The sequence below is a fragment of the Leptinotarsa decemlineata genome, unplaced genomic scaffold (genome assembly GCF_025532065.1).
Source record: "Leptinotarsa decemlineata unplaced genomic scaffold, Ldec_3_MD MMD2_tig00026307_RagTag_RagTag, whole genome shotgun sequence".
Taxonomy (NCBI): domain Eukaryota; kingdom Metazoa; phylum Arthropoda; class Insecta; order Coleoptera; family Chrysomelidae; genus Leptinotarsa; species Leptinotarsa decemlineata.
Window position 1 is genome coordinate 15,460,715 of NW_027412681.1, and position 13,704 is coordinate 15,474,418.

Below are 13,704 nucleotides of genomic sequence, written 5' to 3' on the forward strand. Positions count from 1 at the left end.
TTGACAATGTCATCAACGAAACTATATGGAAATACACCTTTTTGTCTCATCAAATTGAATTTCTCAATTTGTGGGAAATGTTTGTGCATCTCCAAACATTATTCAGAGGTCAAGTTAGCCAACTTCTCCAACGAATCAGTCATAAATTCATAACTATCGATAAATCTCATTTTGAGATATTTCTTCTTAACCATACCATCTTCATCGGTATAGGTGTGTGTGAAGAAATGCTTTGTGAAAGATATATATTCATCTTTCGGGATAAGATATACTTTCTCTTTGTTCCCATACAATTCTTTTATGAATAAATGGCAATCATAACCACTTAAATTATGGAAAATAATAGGTACAAAATTAGGTATTTTAACATTCAAATTACATTTTGAATGAGCGGCATTTGATCTTTTCTTCCCTGTGACATGACAATGATCTCTAACTTTGACTTCACCATCAATAAATGGTTTATTACATATACCATAAGTTCTGGCAGCAGCAAATTGTTCTTCTACTTCTTCGAGGGTTTGTGCATCCATTGGTATAGGGTATCTGAGATGATTTTGATATATCTTTTCCAAATCATCTTCAATGCTACTCACAAATTTCTGAGCAGCATCTACGCCTCTATGTGTAACAAATTTTGACAAATCATCATTATATGATCGTTTTATTAAATATGCAAATGAATATGGGGCATGTTTGAATGTTTTGATCGTGTATGAACTTTCGGGATTTGGCTCATTTACGTGAATCGGTTCAAGTACTGATTTGATCCAACAATAGTGACTATTACCGGAGTCATCAGTTATAAGTATAAGTATATGTCAAATTCACTCTCTAAACCGTTAACATCAATTGTAATATCATTCCTATCTTCGAATCTTTCAATACTCTCATTATTAACTTCAACCGGAAAATCCATACCTGTGACATCTTAAACATTAGAAAAATGTGAATATGATGTAACTCCGGACACTTTACCATTTGCAGGATATAATGCTGATGTTATAGCCCAAGCAAAACAGTGTTGATCTTCGTTACGAACATTCACGGTAGCTATCTTCCATTCAATGCATTCGAGCAGCTTCACATATGAACGTCCTCCCAGTGGACTGTATTTATTGATGTTGACCTCGAGAAACATTATTTTTTCACAAGTCCAACCTAAAATACAAAAAAAAATGAATATTACTATTCAGTTTAGTTGGAATTTACAAAAAATGAATACCTGAGTCACGTTCCTGGAATTTAGTATTTTGAGCCACAATAACATCGCGGAATCCATCAAAAACGGCATTCAAATTTGAACACCTTTACACATGACTCATGGTTCTTCGGTGAGAATTCACTTGGGTCATAGGAATTGTCACATTACACTAATTGCATGTATACATAGATGTTGCATTATTCACTCTCATCCGTTTCACTAAAGGCCCTCTTTGGCAGTTCTGGAGCTGATGTCGACGAAGATTATCACTACGAGTGAAAGATTTACCACAGTCTCAGGAATACATTTTCTATGATACGTTCTTACTCAAACGCTTGATGTAAACTGACATAACCAACACTCGTCCGTTTCTTAAATACAGTCTGATCAGGTCCGTCAAGACGGCATAGCCAACCCCACCTCTCAGCTACATGCATCAACCCAACCTCTCAGCTAGATGCGTTAACAGATATCGATACAAACAGACAGTGGTTGTTGCGCCATCGTAGAGAGCAGACGCTAACACAGTCTTCGCCGCCTGCGCGTCACCATCGACAGCGAGGGTAGAGCGATGCATTACGTCACAGCCATCGCCACATCGGGAGAGTGGTGAGTATACACCGATGAATACGCATTACTCAGCCACACGTCGTGTAGTGAACATCTCGCTCTCCTACCGTTGAACGGTTGCTGCTGTGACGTCACACCACTACTAACTTGGTGGGCTCACACCGATGGAACATTCATTACTTGGAGAATTTTTGAAGTATGCAGACGTATGTTTGTACACAAACACGCACATGATGAACCCTGTACCGTGCATTCACACACACACACACCCACACACACACACACACACACACACACACACACACACCAAATTTAATTACGTCATTATGTCACACACACACACACAATCTCATATGAAAAAAATTCTGAATGATCCATGCACCAGACACTTCAAGGTCACATCGTCTTGATTTTACTAAACAAAAGCAATTAATACGTCATAGTGCTGGGGGGAAGGGGCAGGAACGGCTGTAATCTACTACTCCTAGATAATATCTGAAGGATATTCCAATTTCATCTCAGTTTTCTATCGTAGGACATCCCAAGTATCATTACGGCGTTACATCCTTAGAATTTTCCAGTATGATTCTCGTGACAGCAGATGTGTTTTTTCCATCCCGTTTTTGAGTAATTTCGAGATTGTTATGAGAGGATGATATCAAAACTTCATGGTGTGATGAATAATAATTTATTTTGTATTTCTTCAAGATTCAATATTAGTTCGATCCGTATAAACCTAGTTGGCAACAAATGAGTCATAGTGGTTCTGTTGTCTGCGGTTGTTCTTGGATAAAAGTCGATACGATTTAAATCCGATCACGATCTAATAACCCCATAATGTGTCTGACAATTGCCAGTTAACGAGTAACGAATTATCACTTATCTATTTGTAACAAAATATTTTCTTTTTATTTTATCTCCTAATATGGACAGAAATGTGCTAAAATATATTCATCCAATAAACAAAGATAGATGCGTGATTAAAGCATGATCACCACGCACATTTGCATCTATTGGATGAAATAAACAAGCCTCCTCACGCTGGCCAATCAGATTTAACTGTTACAGTGTCGGAGTGGTTAGTTACGTTTCAACGCCTGAGGTGTGTATATATACGGTATTTTAAAGTTTAAAATTCGTAAAATGTCAAGTACTGATACGGCTGAAGAAACTACTGATTTGTGTCCCTATACGCCACCTAAAAGAATGTCCTATACCCAGATGAATATTTAAAAAAAAATCAATCTTTCCTTAGTACGGCTCTGTATGAGCAGCCTTGTCTGGGAGACCACGTGCACTATGCGTGATAATGTTTTGGAGCACTCTGTTGCTTAAATGGACAGAGCATATTTTGTATCCCTTTCGTTCTAGTGTGATGAAATGAATATTGATCTGTACACAGCAGAGAACAATAACTCTTGTTCGTGTTGTTTCGAGTGTCCAATGACATCTAGATCTTTGACAGTTTTTTCTTCATGGTATAGACAAGATATTAGTGTACAGGTTCAGGATGTCCACGCAATTTGATCCCTAATAGTCCCCGTAACATTTCCAGATAGTGTTCCAGATAGTGATAACATTGACGTTGCCCAATGATACGATTGCGACACCTACTGACATCCTGCGGACGATTTGACGTATACGTGCTAATACCACCAAAAGATTCATGGGAACGAAGCTGACGGAACATGAAATGAACTGCAAACTAGGCCAAACGGATAAGTCGACGGAACATGCCCCCAGTGAAGGAAACACAGGATTATGTTTGGAAACACGAAATTCATTGCCCTCAACCAGGGATAACATAGCCGACTGGTATGGAATGCAATAAAGATCCACAAAAAATCGAATGATTTCAACAGGAAAGAAGAAGCTGTGAACCTCAACCGAATATAAAATCCCATTTTGAGAAGTTCGTGAATAGCAAACAGCATGACGACAGGTAGAAAAGAGTCAACGAATGTTATTGACAATCTACTTAATCCAGGTACCGGTATTATTATTACACCAAACTACCTGAGTCGAAAATTGCTCAGAATGTATAAACCTTTGATGAAGCCAGTCAATCGCGCCAGCGAAACGTCAGGAAGAAATTTCACAAATCGACGGCCTTCAAATCCGAAGAATGACGATACTGAATTGTTTTTCATTATCACCTTTCAGTAATTTAAAAGTTATAGAGTATCAACAGTTAATTTTCCACAATTAACTCCCAAGCTGATGTAGAAAAATGCAAAACAACATATCATTTTCGAAGAAATACGGTATCAAATTTATTTCATATAAAATATTTGTGAGGTTTTCAAGCGGAGAAAGAAGTTCATCTTGGGTGTGAGATTTGAACAAAGAATTGTCAGACGTGAAAAAAGGGAGTAATTTTTTGTATATTCAAATGCAAGGAATACTTTCCAAACTACGAATTTAGATCCATGCAAAACTGGCTGACATTTGTATTTTAATTACTTATCATTTCATCAAAAGCATTGAGTCGTCTTAATGAAACTAACTGTAACATTCTGTTAGCAAAATATTGTAAATGTCGAATGTACGATACTGGTCTTGAAATTGATATCCTACATCCATGTCAATCAGCTATGCATTGTAATTGCCATAATAGTTTTCATACGAATGAATTACTGTTCCTATTGAATAGCAATTGTAACGAAATTACTTGATTAGTGATTGGGTATACGTTATCATTACATTATACATTACATTACATTATACGTCATCATTATTATTGTTATCACTATTTTTGTTGTTATTCAAGCTGTTATTATTTATAACAACGGAAGATCCTGTATATTTTATTCTACTCCAGTTGATTAGTCATTTAGGGTTGAGTCAGACATACGCTTTGTTTCTTTGTGTTCAGATTCTTATGTAAACCTGAGTAATCGAAAGAATGATTAGAAAATATATTTGAGGAGAATAAAGCATACTTTTGAACAGTGAACATCGTTAAATTTATTTTTTGCTGTTACACAATATATTACAAAATAACTTAAGGTATTGCTGTATCTCAAAGTATTGCTATTTTAATGAGATAGATTTAATTCCGCATTCTCAGATGGTAGTATTTCTGGAAGTAATGACCCAAGATAGTTGTTTTGTAGGTAATGGTGAATATAGCAACGAGCAGATTGAGATCTTAATTCAACACGAATCTTCATGGGTTTCAAAAACTATTTTTTTTCTTGATTATATTCAGTTGCAAGAATAAGATGGGCTTATTTGTATGGATATATCACGTTTGTACAAAATTCTAAGAAAATTCGAAATCATATTACTTACGAGCATGTAAAGGTAGATTACAGAACCCATCGCAACACTATTAACTATATACACAGGGTACATAATCCAACTGAAATGTTCAACGATCAACGCAAATAATCTGAAACAAATTCCAAAATTAGTCCAATCAATAGGTGAAATACATTAAACTACCGAATTGAACTGATCACGATAACTATTGTTGTTCTACACTCCAATAAGTTTTGTGTAAAGTTTATCAACGCCATTTTGTTTTTTGTCCCACTACTTTTGCGCGGACTATCCTAAATGAACCTTTTATTAAAGATGAATATTTCAAATTACATTCAAGCAGATTTTGACTGTGTCTGTGCAATTTTTCAGGTTGTTAAAAACCATCTGTTGAAATCGGATATCAAAAAGACTCAATATTAACGTCGCAAAAATTCTATGATCAGAATACATAGTACTGAAAATTCCTAATACCTGCTTCGGTGTTTTATAACCATACTAGCTTATGCACGCGAATTAAATGATTGGAACGAGAAAATAAATTTTGAAAAAGAATTTATTTCACAAACTGGAGACGACTGTCTCTTACGGGAGCTACAAACAGAACGATAATTGATATAATGTTAACTGCATGTCGAGATAAGGGATTCCTGGAATATCTCTTATTCCGCTGAATCTCCGTGTGAATGGCCGTGTCATGGAAACTATGACCACGTAACTCCTCCCTCCTTAGGCCGAAAAAATAATGGAATTATTTTATCAGCCTGGAACTATATCGTCTTCATTGGTATTTTCTTTTTTTTGGGGTGTTTTGAAGCAACAACATCCCAATATACGGGTTTGAATCCAATTTTTCTTAAATGCAGCCAATATCAGGACAATTATTGTGATAGTAACTCCTGCAAAAACGCCAAAAATGGTAGTGTTATTTTCGGAGTTGTCAAATTTGTGTATTGGTTTTATTCGGTCCACTATATTGTTGATTTCGTAGAGTTCTTAAAAATTTAGTTTCGAAAAATTTTGTGTTTCATATATTGATGACTTCTTGATATTTTTCATTCCGATTTTAAGTAAGATCAGTGGCTTGCATGTTCCTATTTTCACGTTGTTGGTGAAAATCTTGTTTCTCACTTCAATTTGACAATTTTTCGGGATCTTGACTAGGGTGGGTGCTTTTATTTCCAAAAATCGATTGGTTTTACATTTGGAAAATATTCTTTCGCTCTGTATTGGAATTACCAGGATTTCTTCTTGAGTGATTAGTTCGATAATCGACTCTGTCACATTGATCGGAAGAGGCTGACAATTATCGGCGACTTTGCCTTCGATTAGGTGGGATGTGCATTGGTCTTCGGAAAAGTAATCTTCTGGACAATAATACGATTTGTCTAATACTGGGCATGACCTGTCTTCGAAATGGATATTGTGGTTTGTTCGTGCCAAATATGGGTATTTTGGAATAAAAATACTGTGATTTTGGATGATAGGATAAAGTTGGAAAAATGTAAGAACTTCGTTTCCGACAATAGGAACATGTATTGCTAAAATTATTCTATCATTTGAAAAAGTTACTTACACAACGAAAAATTGATAATATGTCAACATACTTTCAAATTTCGGGAATTTTGAATCAGAGTGGATGTTCCTTAAATAATTTATTATTTCTTTCAGTTCAGAACTAGGTATTATTGAATTATGTGATAGCATCTTCTAAATTATCGATAAAAGTAATCATATTTTGGCAGTCAAGGGTTATTTGTGAAACAATTCCCTGAAAACTAATGTAATTCGTCAGGTCGCCAATGGTTTTTTGAACTGCAACTCGAAATGTTTTTAGACTGTTTTCTAATTTTTTTTAATTTAAATTCAAAATAAGGATAGTTTTATTGTAGTAATTGATTAATTTTTTGGACAGGAAAATTTCCATGTTCTTGGTTACATTCTAATATAGCGATACTTCAGTAGTATCGTTTACCATCATCAGCATCAAGAGTACCGAATAACCAATTTTCGATTTTTCCAATAACATTTATCATACCTCTTTCAATACGGATATCGGGTTGAAGGTTTTCTAATTTCTGTTTTCGTCATTTCAATAAGATACTCGGTTCTGACTAGCAGGCTGTATGCTAATCCATGATAGGAAATTGGGTTGTTAATTGTTTCCTTATCAATATTATTTTTGATGATTTGGAAGTAGTCGTCTAGTTTGTTCAATTGTTTTATTATAGAGCTTAGTTCTATGTAATATAAAAATGTATGTTTGCTGTATATAATTCATGCATTTCCCATCTGTATGGGAAGGATGGGGTTGGGTATAGGGGTTATTTGAATATCATCAGTTTGGACTCGGAGCACGTAAAGTAGAAGGTATAGCGGTATCAATACGTGTATCTTCATGAATTGAAGGGGTTATATTTTTAGGAGTGATTAATTTTTGGGAAAGAAAGTATTTGGCTTTCTACTACTCCATCTCGATACAAAAAAAGATGAGGGAATCTTCCAAAAAAAAGAAGGAAGTAATCAATTTGAAAATGAGTTACTCTATACATGGATGTGTAGATCATGCGAAGAAGTATCTTTCAGACAAAAACTGAAAGAAAGTCCTCCGGAAACAGCTACTTTCATATTTTATTTTTTTTATTCTACAACGAATGTTTGAAATACAAATTGAGTAAATAAAAATATCTTCTGTATAATTCAGTGTTCATATAGAAGTATTTGTTTCGAAAGAATGTTTTTTTCTTGTAATTCAATGTTTATATGAAAGAAGCTTATATGAAAGATCTACACACCCATATAAAGAGTTACTTATTTTCAAATTGATTACTACCTTCCTTTCTTTGGAAGATTCCCTCATCTTTTTTTGTATCGAGATGGAGTAGTAGAAAGCCAAAAACTTTCTTTCTCAAAAAGTGGATCTTAATGTTCTTTTACTCGCTGTAATAAAAGTTTTTTTGAAATTCTTGGTTTTCTGGCTATTGTTTTATGTTAGGTGCCTTTAGTTGTTTTAAGTTTGATATTTCAGTTTTCTTATATTTTGGTCGATCTTTATTGCGCGCCTTTGTTCTAATATACGCAACTTGTTGATTTGCATACTTTGCGACTTCATTTCGTTGTAAATTTCAGTTTTCAATGACTTTTTCTTTAGTAGTTTGGTTGGAATTTTGAATAGATTGATATAGTTATTTGACATTTTTTTGTGTGTTTGAACGTAATCGGAAACAATTATACGGTCATTTAAATCAAATGGGTCTGTGTTATTAATGTGACCTTTAATTACTTCGAAGGGTGTAAATTTGGTTACACTATGTATTGCATTATTATAGCCAAGAACAATTCTTTTCATCAGCTGTTCGAGTGTGAACGATTTTCCTCCTTCCTTTAAGCATCGATAATGTTCAATCAGTGTTGAAAGAAATCTTTCAACTGGTGAATTAGAATTACTGTTTTTTGAAGTTGTGTAATGCAGCTCAATGTTATAAATTTTACAAAAATTTTCTAGCTCTTTGTTTTTGAATTCGGTGCCTGAATCAGTGGTTATTTTGAGTGGTAAACCGTGATGGATGGTAATAAAATTGAGTGGATTTTCGACTACTAAAACCCCGGTTGAGGATTTTAATGGATATGCCAGACCATATCATGAAAATGTGTCGATAATTGTTGAAAAAGTTTCCTTTGAAATTTTGAATGTATCTATGTGAACATGCTCAAATAGCTTCGAAGTTGTAGGTGTTAGGTTGAATTTAATTACAGGAAGATTCCGATCGTATTTGTTTTTCTGACATGTTTCGCAATTATTAATATAATTGTGTATATCTTCTGCCATTTTTGGCCAATAAAATCGTGAACTGAGGGATGTCCTCATTTCATTTATACTTATATGACAGGTTTTCTTAATGTGATAACATTTAAGTTTCTCTTTTCGTTCGTTCAATGTGTCTACATCATCCAAGAATGTTGGACAATGAATAATTTTGAATGAAGAATTCTTGAGGTAATTTTGGATTGTTGTATTGAACATTTGTGAGACTGCTGGGTTTTTAAAATGGAAGGCAAATGTGTGTTCTGGATCAATATATTCTTCAAGGAGGTTAAAAATATTCTTGCTCAGATTTTCAGAGGGTATGGTAATATAAGAACGCAAATTCTCGAATACCTTTTCTATTCTACATTTAAGTTTTTCTATGTCACAAATAGCTACAATTATTTGATTTTCATATGTATCAACTGGTCTTTCTGAAATAGGGTTTTGAAAGACAGGGTCTTCGAGAGAAGTGTGAACGGTTTGTGAATCCGATGTTTTTCTTCATTCAATTTTGGGAAAACAATTTGAATATCAAATGATATGTTGATTTGTTTTTTCGGTTCTTACGGTTCCAAGACTTCGTTGAAAACGCCGTCGTCTAAGACTGGCATATTATCGTTATTCAAATAGATGTCGATAAGTTTGTTTATATCCCCAGGATTATTTTGAACTGAAAGTGTTTCGATAGCATTGAAGTCATTTGTATAGGGGTTTCTGGAAAGAGCATCCTCTGCTTGGTTGCATTTCCTTTTTTTATATTTTACAACATAGTCGAATTCCTCTAATTTCAAACGCCATCGCATAAGTTTTGAATTGGGTTCCTTCAGCGAGAAAAGCCACTGAAGGGGTTTGTGGTCTGAATAAATTGAAAATTTTCTGCCTAAAAGGTATGGTCTGAAATATTTACAACTCCATACAATTGAAAGAAGTTCTTTTTCGATAGTTGAGTAATAAATTTCAGGTGGGTCATATGTTCGAGAAGTGTAACAAATTGGGTGTCCATTTTGTGACAAAATGGCGCCAAGGGCGTAATTTGAAGCATCAGTTGTGACTTCGAAGGGTTTTTCAAAATCGGGGTATGCGAAAACCGGTTCTGAAGTCAATACCGATTAATAATTATTCAAACATTCGATAAATTCTTCAGTGTGTTCAACTTTTGCGTTCTTCTTAAGACAACTTGTGAGAGGTTTTGTTAGTTTTGCAAAATAATTTATACATTTTCGATAATATCCCAATTGTCCTAGGAATGACTTTATTTTCCGTTGTGTTTTTGGGATTGGAAAATTTTGAACAGCTCTGATTTTCTTTGGGTTTGGTTTTATGCCTTCGGGCGTAACAACATTACCCAAAAATTCTACCTCTTTTCTGAGAAACTCTGATTTATCCAGTTGGATCTTAAATTTTGTCTTCCCGGAAGCATCCATCTTTTTTGGAACTATCCAGGTTTTGTTAGTTTTGCAAAATTGTTTATTCATTTTCGATAATATCCCAATTGTCCTAGGAATGACTTTATTTCCCGTTGTGTTTTTGGGATTAGAAAATTTTGAACAGCTCTGATTTTCTTTGGGTTTGGTTTTATGCCTTCGGGCGTAACAACATGACCCAAAAATTCTACCTCTTTTCTGAGAAACTCTGATTTATCCAGTTGGATCTTAAATTTTGTCTTCCCGGAAACATCCATCTTTTTTGGAACTATCCAGACCGGGAAAGATCAGGGACAAGAGCTTGGTCGTATTATATTTTTTCAAGCATGTCTTTTATTTGAGGCTGAACTTCGCTCTTATGAACGTATGGATACCTGTATGGTCTGGTATGTATGGGTATTTCGTCTGTGGACTTGATTTCGTGTTTGAACGTGAAGGTGAATGTTAATTTATCTCCAGGTTTCAAAAATATGTCTGAAAATTCATTCAGTATAGCATTTCTTCCTTGTTCATGTGGTATGTACGTATCAAGTCAACAATATTAATTTTGGTTGTCCATTTGAGTGAGTCCGTCCCTGTATTTTCGAACGTTTCGTAAGAATACATTTCGAAGGTAGAGGAATGAAAGCTCTCTCTATCGGTGGGGTTTTGTACTTCCATAAGGGCGTTACCGTTTTTTGAAGTTCCAATATTTGCGGAATGAATAGATTATTAAGTGTTCCCTCAAGGGTAAGAATTTCACCTTCAGGAACTGTGACAGGCAGATATTTGAGTAGGTACTCTTTCTTGTGGGTTGACAGAGAAAGAAAAACTCGTATCTGTAGACTGTCTGAACTTGAAAGGAATTTCAACATGATTTCCTATCAGTCTCTTATTTACAAAGTCTACATTCAGGTGCATATTTATTGAGTCTGATGATCCTTAAACTCCGTCAAAGTAATCGTGGAAATCAATTAAAATAAAAGTAATTTCATAGTTTGTGTTGAACTCTGGAAAAGCAGGTATAGACACTCAAGGTCAAACACCGCATTCAAGCTCATACTACGTGTACGACGTTCAAGGTTAGGTGACGTCATTCAAGGTCGTGTGACGTCTCAAGGTCAAAAGGGGTGGGGGGAGGCGTTCAGTCGGCATTAGCACCCTACTATGGACTTTAGTCATCTCCTGATGATGCTTACTTGGTTAGCGGAACGCGTTAAATGATAAATGACTCTCATATTGAAACACGAAAAACCATTACGACAATAACGGTGGAACGATAACGAATAAACGCACGGAAAACGGTCGGAAACGCACGGAAAACGGTCAAAAACGCACGGAAAACGGTCGAAAACGCACGCAAACGATCGAAAACGCACGCAAAACGGTCGCACGCAAAACGGTCGTACGCAAAACGCTGGCACGCAAAACGGTCGAATACTTCGCTTTCCCCATTTTCGAATGTTAACTACACAATACGTAACTCCTCGACACCTTTTGTGCCTTTTCATGATGACGCTAACTTGGTTAACAAAGATACGAGACTTCCGACATGTTGGAACGTTAGACTTCTGTTAAACTGACGTGTTTTTTTCCTAAATTAAGATGTTAGCTATCCTATCTTTCAAGTTGGATCAAACTGCATACAGTGTGCAAATTTTATTGAAATCGGTTGAGTATTTTAGGAGTCCATTAAGGACAAACAACGTGACACGTAATTTATATATATATATATATATATATATATATATATATATATATATATATATATATATATATATATACCTACATATGAATTTCACTAAATAATATAATTACAGTGAAATTTAGTTTGAAACACAAATATGTGAATGGTAATGAACTCGAAAATTACATGAAACTAATGTTGCGATTAATGAAATATGCGTTGAATAATCGAAATGGATTATTGAACTGAAAAGTTTTATAATCAACTAAATTATTTCCAAAATCATTTTTGAACTGGCGATTTGGAAACTAAATGAGGTATTAACACTAGAGACTCACTTTTTTACATTTTGGTGAGCTTTCACCAACTGAACCAGCTCTTGATATGTGATCATTTGATATTCTGCGTCATCCAAACCCTTCCCAGTATTATCTGACATATTTTTCAATATTCCGTTTAGAAGATAACACTGAAATTTAGCATGTATGAAAGTATGAGCCACTCTAAAGAAAAAACGGCCCGTGCCATAACCAGACATAGCCAACAGAATTAAAGTCATTATATCGATAATAACTATCCACCTCTCAAAATATTTCTGGCCCATTCTATGGAAAGGCTCACATATTTCGGGATATGGCAATAATATCATGTCTGCAATAATCACTCCAATCATAAGAAGTGTCATGATACGTTTGAGCATTTTTATTTCCAGTGTAATTTTTTTTAATGTATTTTCACCGGCAGCGTTCCATGGTAATGAAGTTTCTTCGATCCAATCCAATAAATCGTGAGTTCTCTTCCAGTTATCCAAGAATAGGTCGATGTAGTTGAATAGAATGATCTAAAACAATCAAAGTGTTTGAGAATTTGGTCAAAGCTATGTTTCGTTAGTATAAAATTATTTAATCTACTTCTTCAGTTGGAAGTACTTGAAATTGGTCAGACCGTGCTGCATTTCTAGGGGTTATTTGATACCACTCGGAATAAAATGATTTTCATATTCATGATGTAGAAAGTGATTTGCAACCTCATGCCGTCACCTGTAGGTGGTTCATTTCTAGATGCAAAGGTGATATATTTCTGTACGGCTTCCGTGAAATTAACTGTTTATATCAAAAGCGAACGGTTATTTAGTCGTGCAGTAAAAATTAGTCAATTCATGGAGCTTACAATAATGAATTACCTTCAACCCTTATACTGGAGTAAGGGGTTGATCTTACGTTTGCTGGCACACAAACCAATGAACTCAAACAGTATGACAGAATGAATGGTCCTTCTTGATATTATAAACAATCATTTTCACAAAAATCATACAACAATTCATCACCTTTACATATAGAGATTTCTTTTCAGAAAATGAATATTTTTTCTGTTTTCATCTCCCATTCATTTTTTGTTCGGCATCCGGTTGAAAATTTTTCAGTCGTCACTTGCATGTCTTCCTCAGATATTTAGCTGAGGAACTTGCTGTTCAGAAGTATATCATTAATAACAACCTCATAGAAAATTATATGAAAAAAAAATAGAAATTATGTCGAATTTTTTTAAGTTTCAGCGCTTGCGGATCAACCCGCTTTAAGAAAATTATCATCCTGTAATAAAATTTCAATGAAAGTTCATTTACGTTTATTGAATGGTAGATTACCATGTTTTCAAATTTCATGGCATAATTCATAGTGATATTTTTTTATGCCACTCTATGAAAAAATCTCCATCACAGCAGAATTGTTTACAGGTGATACCAAATAAGTAATTCAGTTCCATTTGT